This window comes from Pseudophryne corroboree, chromosome 2 (assembly GCF_028390025.1).
Source record: "Pseudophryne corroboree isolate aPseCor3 chromosome 2, aPseCor3.hap2, whole genome shotgun sequence".
In the NCBI taxonomy this organism is placed as follows: Eukaryota; Metazoa; Chordata; class Amphibia; order Anura; family Myobatrachidae; genus Pseudophryne; species Pseudophryne corroboree.
The window spans coordinates 550,102,412-550,113,061 of NC_086445.1; the positions used below are offsets into that span (position 1 = coordinate 550,102,412).

The 10,650-nt window shown below is 51.3% G+C and overlaps 1 long non-coding RNA gene across 2 annotated transcripts in view; it reads right to left on the reverse strand.

Annotated features, from left to right (window-relative positions):
• Positions 1-6,559, reverse strand: part of LOC135050966 (uncharacterized) — a 29,522-nt gene extending 22,963 nt beyond the window's left edge. For both annotated transcript variants that reach the window (XR_010241955.1, XR_010241954.1), the window contains exon 1: positions 6,311-6,559. This is a non-coding gene — a long non-coding RNA (uncharacterized LOC135050966). The remainder of the gene's footprint in view (positions 1-6,310) is intronic.
• Between the last annotated feature and the right edge of the window lie 4,091 nt (positions 6,560-10,650).

Sequence of the window (10,650 nt, forward strand, 5' to 3'; positions counted from 1 at the left end):
TATGTCAGTGTTCAAGGCTTTCAGATTTAAAATGGGTCTCACCGAGCCGTCCGGCTTCGGTACCACAAACAGCGTGGAGTAATACCCCTTTCCCTGTTGTAGGAGGGGTACCATGATTATCACTTGCTGGGAATACAGCTTGTGAATGGCTTCCAATACCGCCTCCCTGTCGGGGGTAGACGTTGGTAAAGCAGACTTCAGGAACCGGCGAGGGGGAGACGTCTCGAATTCCAATTTGTACCCCTGAGATACTACCTGCAGGATCCAGGGGTCCACTTGCGAGTGAGCCCACTGCGCGCTGAAAATCTTGAGACGGGCCCCCACCGTGCCTGAGTCCGCTTGTAAGGCCCCAGCGTCATGCTGAGGACTTGGCAGAAGCGGGGGAGGGCTTCTGTTCGTGGGAAGATGCTGTCTGTTGCAGTCTTTTTCCCCTTCCTCTGCCCCGGGGCAGATATGAGTGGCCTTTTGCCCGCTTGCCCTTATGAGGACGAAAGGACTGAGCCTGAAAAGACGGTATCTTTTTCTGCTGCGAGGTGACTTGGGGTAAAAAGGTGGATTTTCCAGCCGTTGCCGTGGCCACCAGGTCCGATAGACCGCCCCCAAATAACTCCTCCCCTTTATACGGCAATACTTCCATATGCCGTTTGGAATCCGCATCCCCTGACCACTGTCGCGTCCATAATCCTCTTCTGGCAGAAATGGACATCGCACTTACTCTTGATGCCAGAGTGCAAATGTCTCTCTGTGCATCACGCACATATAGGAATGCATCCTTTAAATGCTCTATAGTCAATAATATATTGTCCCTGTCCAGGGTATCAATATTTTCAGTCAGGGAATCCGACCAAACCACCCCAGCACTGCACATCCAGGCTGAGGCGATTGCTGGTCGTAGTATAATACCAGTATGTGTGTATATACTCTTAAGGATATTTTCCAGCTTTCTATCAGCTGGTTCCTTTAGGGCGGCCGTATCAGGAGACGGTAACGCCACTTGTTTTGATAAGCGTGTGAGCGCCTTATCCACTCTAGGGGGTGTTACCTAACGCGCCCTAACCTCTGGCGGGAAAGGGTATAATGCCAATAATTTTTTAGAAATTAGCAGTTTCTTATCGGGGGAAACCCACGCTTCATCACACACCTCATTCAATTCATCTGATTCGGGAAAAACTACGGGTAGTTTTTTCACACCCCACATAATACCCTTTTTTGTGGTACTTGTAGTATCAGAAATGTTCAAAACCTCCTTCATTGCCGTGATCATGTAACGTGTGGCCCTACTGGAAAATACGTTTGTTTCCTCACCGTCTACACTGGAGTCAGTGTCCGTGTCTGTGTCTGTATCGACCAGAGGTAACGGGCGCTTTATAGCCCCTGACGGTGTTTGAGACGCCTGTACAGGTATTAACTGATTTGCCGGCTGTCTCATGTCGTCAACAGTCTTTTGTAAAGTGCTGACACTATCACGTAAATCTTTCCATAAGACCATCCAGTCAGGTGTCGACTCCCTACGGGGTGACATCACTAACACAGGCAATTGCTCCGCCTCCACACCATTTTCCTCTTTATTCATGTCGACACAACGTACCGACACACAGCACACACACAGGGAATGCTCTGATAGAGGACAGGACCCCACTAGCCCTTTGGGGAGACAGAGGGAGAGTTTGCCAGCACACACCAGAGCGCTATATATATACAGGGATAACCTTATATAAGTGTTTTTCCCTAATATAGCTGCTGTATATATTTCTATGCCAATTTAGTGCCCCCCTCTCTTTGTTTTACCCTGTTTCTGTAGTGCAGGACTGCAGGGGAGAGTCAGGGAGCCTTCCTCCAACGGAGCTGTGAGGAAAAATGGCGCCAGTGTGCTGAGGAGATAGGCTCCGCCCCCTTCACGGCGGCCTTTCTCCCGCTTTTCTATGGAAATTTGGCAGGAGTTAAATGCATCCATATAGCCCAGGAGCTATATGTGATGTATTTTTTGCCAACAAAAAGGTGTTTTATTGCGTCTCAAGGCGCCCCCCCCAGCGCCCTGCACCCTCAGTGACCGGAGTGTGAAGTGTGCATGAGAGCAATGGCGCACAGCTGCGGTGCTGTGCGCTACCTTATAGAAGACAGGACGTCTTCTGCCGCCGATTTTCCGGAGCTCTTCAGTCTTCTGGCTCTGTAAGGGGGCCGGCGGCGCGGCTCCGGGACCCATCCATGGCTGGGCCTGTGATCGTCCCTCTGGAGCTAATGTCCAGTAGCCTAAGAAGCCCAATCCACTCTGCACGCAGGTGAGTTCGCTTCTCTCCCCTTAGTCCCTCGATGCAGTGAGCCTGTTGCCAGCAGGTCTCACTGAAAATAAAAAACCTACTTTAAACTTTTCCACTAAGCAGCTCAGGAAAGCCCCTTAGCCTGCACCCGTCTCGTTCGGGCACAAAAATCTAACTGAGGCTTGGAGGAGGGTCATGGGGGGAGGAGCCAGTGCACACCAGGTAGTCCTAAAGCTTTTTACTTTTGTGCCCAGTCTCCTGCGGAGCCGCTATTCCCCATGGTCCTTTCGGAGTCCCCAGCATCCACTAGGACGTTAGAGAAAAAGATAAGAAAGAAAGAAAGAAAGAAAGAAAGAAAGAAAGAAAGAAAGAAAGAAAGAAAGAAAGAAAGAAAGAAAGAATTATACTTACCCTCTCCGCTGGCTCAGGCTCCTCGGTGCAGCTTCTGGTCACTCACGATTCCCGGGCAGGAGAGAAGGAGGAGGAGGGAGGTGGAGGAGGGAGCCGCAGCAGCGCTGTGTTATTGGTGGAGGCGCTGCTGCTGCTGGCGCTCTGCTTCACTATAGGCTGTTCTCGGAAGACAGCCTATAGTGAAGCAGAGGGCCAGCAGCAGCAGCGCCTCAACCAGTAACAAAGCGCTGCTGCGGCTCCCTCCTCCACCTCCCTCCTCCTTCTTCTCCCCCGTACCGCTGCTCCTCTCCTGTCCGGGCAGCTGTGTGCTGCGGGCAGCGGTTGCCCGCAGCACACAGCGGCATGTAATGAGTCAGTTTGACTCATTACATGCTTTGGGCCCCTGGACAGAGGCGGGCCCCAGTGCAACGCACTGGTTGCACTGGCGGTAGTTCCGCCTTTGGTTCCTGGAAAGCTTACACCAACCCTGATGACTTCTATTAACACTTTGATTTATGTTGCTATTTAATATTTATATTGAATCTTCTTAAAAACATTACCATCATATCACACATTTATCTGTCCACATTAGGGAGCCTTGATTGGTTCATCTGTTTTTTCCTAAGCTATTTCTAAATGAAGCACTAGTTCTGCTCAGACTTTTGTCATTTTGTTTAGCGGCTCTCCAAATGAAAGGGGGTATCACTATCACTAATTGCCACGACATGCACATTTGGACCTAAATTAGTTGTTATTTAAATGTCACAAAGGGGGGATTAGAATACTGGAAAAGTGAGGAGCTTGTGCTTTTTTTGGCAGGTTTTATTGTTGATAGAGTGCCAGGTTTGGCATAGGTCCATTGAATTGAAATGCATAACTATTTTACAAACCAGACACATGCCACCAGTTTAACCATTTGGATTTTTAAAGTGTCAAAAATTACTAATTTGCCAGAGAATTATTTTAGAATTACATAGAAATGCGACTGTAAATATGTTACTGTATATCTTTAACCACTACAAACTGACAGTAGGAGTTCACCGTGTTGGTGGTACTGAGCTCTCCAATCTTCAGATTCAGAAATACAGTTATTGATGTCCTTCTTCATATCTCTAGAGGTTCACACATAAGGCCTAATTTAGAGTTGCATGTAAGTACATTTATACAATCAAAATCAATGCTTGCATATTTGCTTAACCTGTGTCCTGCTGAAAGTTGCAAACACTGCTCAATGCCTCCATCTTGCCCCAGGGGCGAACACAGGATGTGTAAGGGGATGTTTCCACATATACTGTATGTATATCTCTCACACTTACCTCACACATGCTTAGAACGATGGGCCAGAAAAGTTAATGTGCAAATGCAGTATAGCATGGTTGTGACACTCCCCTTGGCATCTTGCCAAGTCTTGTTGAGTCACACAGATCATGAAATTTATTAGTTACTAGCAGGGGCGTCAGAACGTTTTTAGGTTGGGGGGGGGCAAGATATAATCTGAGTTTGGGCGCCCCTAGCTTCCCAGCACACTGTGACAGTGGGTGACATGAAAGGCATATGTGTCGGGGCATCATTATGATTATTAGCATTACCAGCAACATGGTAAGCATTGGATCCCGGCAGTCGAAATACCTACGTCAGAATTCCGACACTGCTCGGAATGCTGGCGTTGGCATCCCGAATAGGATCACAATCCTGGCGCCGGATCCTGGACGTCTGTGTGCTGGGCAACCGGAGAGGTAAGCCGTGGAGGGTGGACGTGGGGGTGGGGGGTGGGTGGGTTAGGTTTAGTGTGCGGGAAGGGGGGGGTTAGGGTTAGGCTGCGGGGAGGGGGGGAGGTTATGTTTAGGCTGTGTGAAAGGGGGGATTAGGGTTTTGCACCCCCGGGGAGGGTTAGGCTGCGGGGTGGGGAGGGTTAGGCTCTAAGGAAGAGGGTTAGGGTTAGGCTGCGGGGAGGGAATGTTAGGCACTAAGGGGGGAGGGTTAGGCACTAAAGAGGGGCGGGGGGGGTTAGGGTTCGACTGCGGTGAGGGAGCGTTAGGGTTAGGCTGCGGGGATTGGAGGGTTAGGGTGAGGCTGCAGGTAGGGAGGGTTAGGGGGGTAGAGGGGGAGGGTTAGGACACAAAACTCCCAGGTGTCGGATTCTGTGCATGGGGATGCAGCGTTAGATGTTCTGACAGTGTGCAGGCAGTTGAATAATATATACTGTACCCTGGCTGGTCTCTGTGTCAGCTTGACAGTTCAGCCCCACATACAGTACATAAATTAATATCTCATTGTGCTTAGGTAAGCACTGGCTGGCTTCTGGTATATTGACAAATTTGCAAAAGCGGGTATCTTGCAGTGGGCGTCCTCTCCTCAATTTTTGCACTGGGGACGTCATGAGATCAGATGTCACAGTCAGACCTCAGCCAGAAGCAGCAGTGTGTCATTGCCAGCGGAGGAAGTCAGAGGAGAGAGAAGGGGATGGAAGGAAACAGAAGACCCCGGCCCGCCACTTTCCTCTTTGTCATGTACCGCAGCCGGCTGTGTACTTGGAGTACTATAATGAGTCAGTTTGACTCATTATTAGTACTGCTCATACTACTGCGGTGGGACCCTTTGTTGCTTTGGGCACCGGTGAGTAGTTCCGCAGCTGTACGGCTGGTATCCAACCGCAGCGCTCCCAGTGCGGCGTGAGCAGGGGCAGAGGTGCTGGTATACAGGAGCACCATCAGCGGGAGGCAGATGCCAGGCAGAGAGAGAGGAGGGGAGGCAGATGTTGGGCAGAGGGGGGGGGGGGCAGATGATGGGCAGAGAGAGGGGGGCGACAGATGTTGGGGAGAGGGGGGCAGATGCTAGGCTGAGAGAGAAGGGGGACAGATGATGGGCAAAGGGAGGAGAGGAGGTAGATGCTGGGCAGAAAGAGGAGGGGGGACAGATGCTGGACAGAGAAAGGAGGGGGACGCAGATGCCGGGGAGAGGGAGCAGATGATGGGCAGAAAGAGGGGGGGCAGAGAGAGGGGGGGGGACAGATGCTGCGGAGAGGGGGGCAGATGATGGGCAGAGAGAGGGGGGACAGATGCTACAGAGAGGGGGGCAGATGATGTGCAGAGAGAGGGGAGGCAGATGCTGGGCAGAGAAAGGGGGACAGAGGCTGCGGAGAGGGGAGCAGATGATGGGCAGAGAGAGGGGGGCAGATGATGGACAGAAAGAGGGGGAGCAGATGCTGGGCAGAGAGTGGGGGGGTCAAATGCTGGGCAGAGAGTGGGGGTGGTCAGATACTGGGCAGAGAGTGGGGGGGTCAGATACTGGGCAGAGAGAGGGAAGGCAGATGCTGGGCAGAGAGTGGGGGGGTCAGATGCTGGGCAGAGAGTGGGGGTGGTCAGATACTGGGCAGAGAGTGGGGGGGTCAGATACTGGGCAGAGAGAGGGGAGGCAGATGCTGGGCAGAGAGAGAGGAGGGACAGATGCTGTGGAGAGGGGGGCAGATGATGGGCAGAGAGAGGGGGGACAGATGCTGAGCAGAGAGAGGGGGACAGATGATGGGCAGAGAGAGGGGGAGAGATGATGGGCAGAGAGAGAACATGTAGCAGTCAGAGAGAGAGAGAGACAGCAGCTGCATAGAGAGGGTGGCAGAGACAGGCAGGAGCTATGAAGACAGAGGAGGCAGGTTGAATACTCACACAGGGGCCATGCTGTGACATCCTCCGTGTTCCAGGGGTCAGAGGAGCATGTGACAGCTCCTCCAATCAGGGGCTCTTCTAATCAGCATGTGCCGAGCTCCTCCAATCACAGCTCGGCACATGTTCATCTGACCCTATTGCTGATATCAGGGAGGAGGAGACGAGAGGGACAGCAGTGAGATGCAGGGACTTCCCCTGCTGCAGCAGTCACAGTGAGAGTGCGACTACGATCTAACCTCTCCTCCCATCCCTGTGATGCCGGCGCCGCTGCCTGTCATGCAGTGTGACAGGCGCAGCGGCAGCAGCAGAGCAGGGAGAGTGCCTCCCTGCTTTGCAGACCCAGAGCTGGTAGCGCCGGACCTGGGCGCCTCTCTCATGTTTGGGGGGAGCGAGCTGCCCCCTTGCCCCCCCCCCCCCCCCCCATTCTGACGCCCCTGGTTACTAGTTAAATGCCTATCAAAATTATGGATGCCAGGGCCAGATTATAGGGGAGGAGAGAGAGCGGTCGCTACTCACACAGGAGCTGCCGGGTTTCTGGAAGTCCTACTGCTGTGAGTCGGGGCTCTGTCATGCTGAGCAAGTGTGTCTGTAGCATTAACCTTTTATTTATATATAAATACTGTATATCTGTAATGGGCAGGCTATAATGATGCTCAGGGCCAGACTGGCCATCTGGCACTTCTGGCAAATGCCAGAAGGGCCGATGGCCACGTGGGTCAGTCCAGCCGACCCCCGCTTGTGTCACTGAGACACGCTGCCGCTCAGTCCGGCGGCAGCGTGTGTCAGCTGTCAGGAAAGGAGAGAGCGCCAGCGCGGCTATAACTGGCGGCGTGTAGCGGACTTCAAACCAGCCGCCGATTCGTGAGCCAATCAGAGCTCGCGGACCGGCAGCCAATCAGGAGCTGCCGTTCCGCGAGCTCTGAATGGCTCACGAACCGGCGGCTAGTTTGAAGTCCTACACGCCGGCGCCAGACATAGCCGCATGCCCGCGCTCTGAGCTCTCCTTGACACCCTCACATCACAGCCGGAGGAGCAGCAGCGCAGCAGCGGTAAGCAGCTGCAGCACTGCTGTGGGGGCAGTTGTATACCTGGCACTGTGGGGGCAATTGTCTGGCACTGTGGGGCATTTGTATACCTGGCACTTTGGGGGCAATTGTTTACCTGGCACTGCGGGGGCATTTGTATACTTGACACTGTGTGGGCATTTGTATACCTGTCAGGTATACAATTGCCCCCACAGTGCCAGATCCACAATTGCCCCCACAGTGTCTGTGGGGGCAATTGTGGATCTGGCACTGTGGGGGCATTTGTGGATCTGGCACTGTGGGGGCATTTGTATACCTGGCACTGTGGTGGCTTTTGTGGATCTGGCACTGTGGGGGCATTTGTATACCTGGCACTGTGGGGCATTTGTGGATTGGGCACTGTGGGGGCATTTGTATACCTGGCACTGTGGGGCATTTGTATACCTGGCACTTTGGGGGCAATTGTTTACCTGGCACTGTGGGGGCATTTGTATACCTGACACTGTGTGGGCATTTGTGTGGGCATTTGTATACCTGTCTGTGGGGGCAGTTGTGGATCTGGCACTGTGGGGGCATTTGTATACCTGGCACTGTGGGGCATTTGTGGATTGGGCACTGTGGGAGCATTTGAATACCTGGCACTGTGGGGCATTTGTGGATCGGGCACTGTGGGGGCATTTGAATACCTGGCACTGTGGGGGCATTTGTATACCTGGCACTGTGGGGGCATTTGTGGATCTGGCACTGTGGGGGCATTTGTATACCTGGCACTGTGGGGCATTTGTGGATCAGGCACTGTGGGGGCATTTGTATACCTGGCACTGTGGGGGAATTTGTATACTTGGCTCTGTGGGGGCATCTGTATACTTAGGAGAGGATAGCAGCAGCAGCCCAGAACAGACGCATGACTGTAATGCCGGGAGACTGAGTACAGCTAAGCAGATATCAAGGGTGCCCGGGACTCTCTTGTGTTGTGCTGATTCTGAAATTCTGGTAATTACATCCATTACATCTGAGCTGGACATTATGCTGCTTACATAGTCCATGTGGAGCTAATCATTTCTATGTGTATTTTTTATGTATATTTCATGTCCATTGTGTAATTAAAGATGTCTGTATGGTTCTTCACTATATGAACCCTTTTCTTTTCATATATAATCATCTGGATACAATCGCTGATTGCCTTAAGAGAAAGTCAGCATAGTACCATCTCTGCGGACCATCCTCTATATAACAGCGCCGGATAAGTGATACTAATTTTTTTCTCATCTGTATACTTGGCACTGTGGGGCATTTGTGGATCTGGCATTGTGGGGGCATTTGTGGATCTGGCACTGTTGGGGCATTTGTATACCTGGCACTGTGGGGCATTTGTGGATTGGGCACTGTGGGGGCATTTGTATACCTGGCACTGTGGGGGCAATTGTGGATCTGGCACTGCACTATTGGGGGCATATGTCTGTGTATCACGTCCCATTTTAATTGTCCACACCCATTTTTGTGGGTACCTCTATGGGACACTCTCTGATTGGTCGCCGCTTAGCCCTGCCAGGAGTGCACAGACGCTCTCATTCTAGTGAATGGGGTGCGTGCGTGTCCACGCCCCTTATCTGGAGTGCACGCGCTTAGTTACAACCTTTATTTTTCCATACCCCCACTTCAACATTTCCACTTCAACCACTGGTTGTGTGTATTTTAATACAGTATGATGTACACTTGTATGTTGTTATAATATTAATTATATTTGTAAGAGCATAGACTAAGAAGTTGGAGGAGTCGGGAGTAGTAAGGGGAGCAGTCAGATGCTGACACCGAGGTGGGCCTGTGTGCTTCAAAAATGCTAGGGCCTATTTTTGGTCCCAGTCCGGCCCTGATGATGCTGCACTATATACTCTAGTACAGGCATGTGTAAGCTCACCAGTCCCCGCACAGCTCCTGGCCAATCTGGGGGTAGAGGACACCAGTAGCCACAGCAACTGGCCAGAAGGATCTGGGAATGAACCGTGAGGGATGTGGGAGGGGCAAGCACTGGACCCCGCCCCTCCGACGGAACACAAATTTATATAAAGCATCTGAGCCAGTTATCTGCCTCCTCCTCACCAGCATCATCTGCAGCCCCATCACCGACACCTCCTCCTCTCGGTCACCGCACTGCTCACACCACACAGGGCCTCACCACTTCCTTCCAGACTGATTCACCATCTCTCCCCTCCAGTAAGTGGCCACATGTGTCCCTGGTGCCTCTGCTCTGAGTGTTGTGGGACCATCTGTAGATTCCTGCACCTGCTTTCAGGTTACAGCTGCTACTTGTTGTCGATTTCTAGGATGCCAAATAACCTGTTATTGCAGCATAGTATAACGAAGAGGTGGTGTAGAGTATGTGGTATATGGCAGCAGCAGTAATGGAGGAAGGGGGGGTGCCATGTATATAGGGGCACTATATGGAGGGGTACGGAGGTGCAGTGTTATCTATAGCGGCAGTATATGGTGGGGGTACAGAATATGGAAGAGTATGGGGTGCAGTATATATAGGGCCAGTATATGGTGGGTGGTGAAGTGTACAAAATAAATGGCAACTGCCACACCAAAAACCTATGCCTACCCCCACTCAAGTATGAAACAGTCAGATCAGGATTTTTAATTAGTTAGCACTTGAAGGAGGTGAAAGAGGCTTCTCTATGAGGACAGTGTGTGAATTATTGCACAGTTTGTTCTACAGTTTGTTCTACTTTTCAGTTTTTCTACACATCTTCTAGACTCTGAGTGAAAAGGTCTTGCATCATCATGAGAGACAGAAGAAGATGGCTCATGCTGCAGAACCACCACTCAGAAATAAAGGCCAAGGCCTGAGCCTTTCATTGCCACTGTGTGTGGTGAATGGCATGTTGGCAGTTTTATGTTTTTGTGCACCAACCCTTCCCTTTATAAGAGGTGTATTTTTCTTTAACACTGTATATAGTATACTGGTTTTTTTATTTGGTATATACCCTAACTTAGACCCGCTATGCCCTTCAGCATCGGCTGTAGTAGATAACGTTGCTGGACTAGCATCATCATCATGACTGGTGGCAGCAGCTGTTGCATTAGTATTTTGTTGCTCTTGTCTAAACTGATAGAAATCCATTTGTCAAGTCGCAGATCACTGTGCGGATCACAGGGCTTATAGATGCACGTGAACAAAGTGCACTTGAGTAAAGCACACCAACCTACCAGTACAAAAACAATAGATATATTATATACATTTTATTTTTCTGTTTTTAAACCTGCAGCTTGGTTGCAACTGTGGGGATCACAGGGCTTATACATGCATGTGAA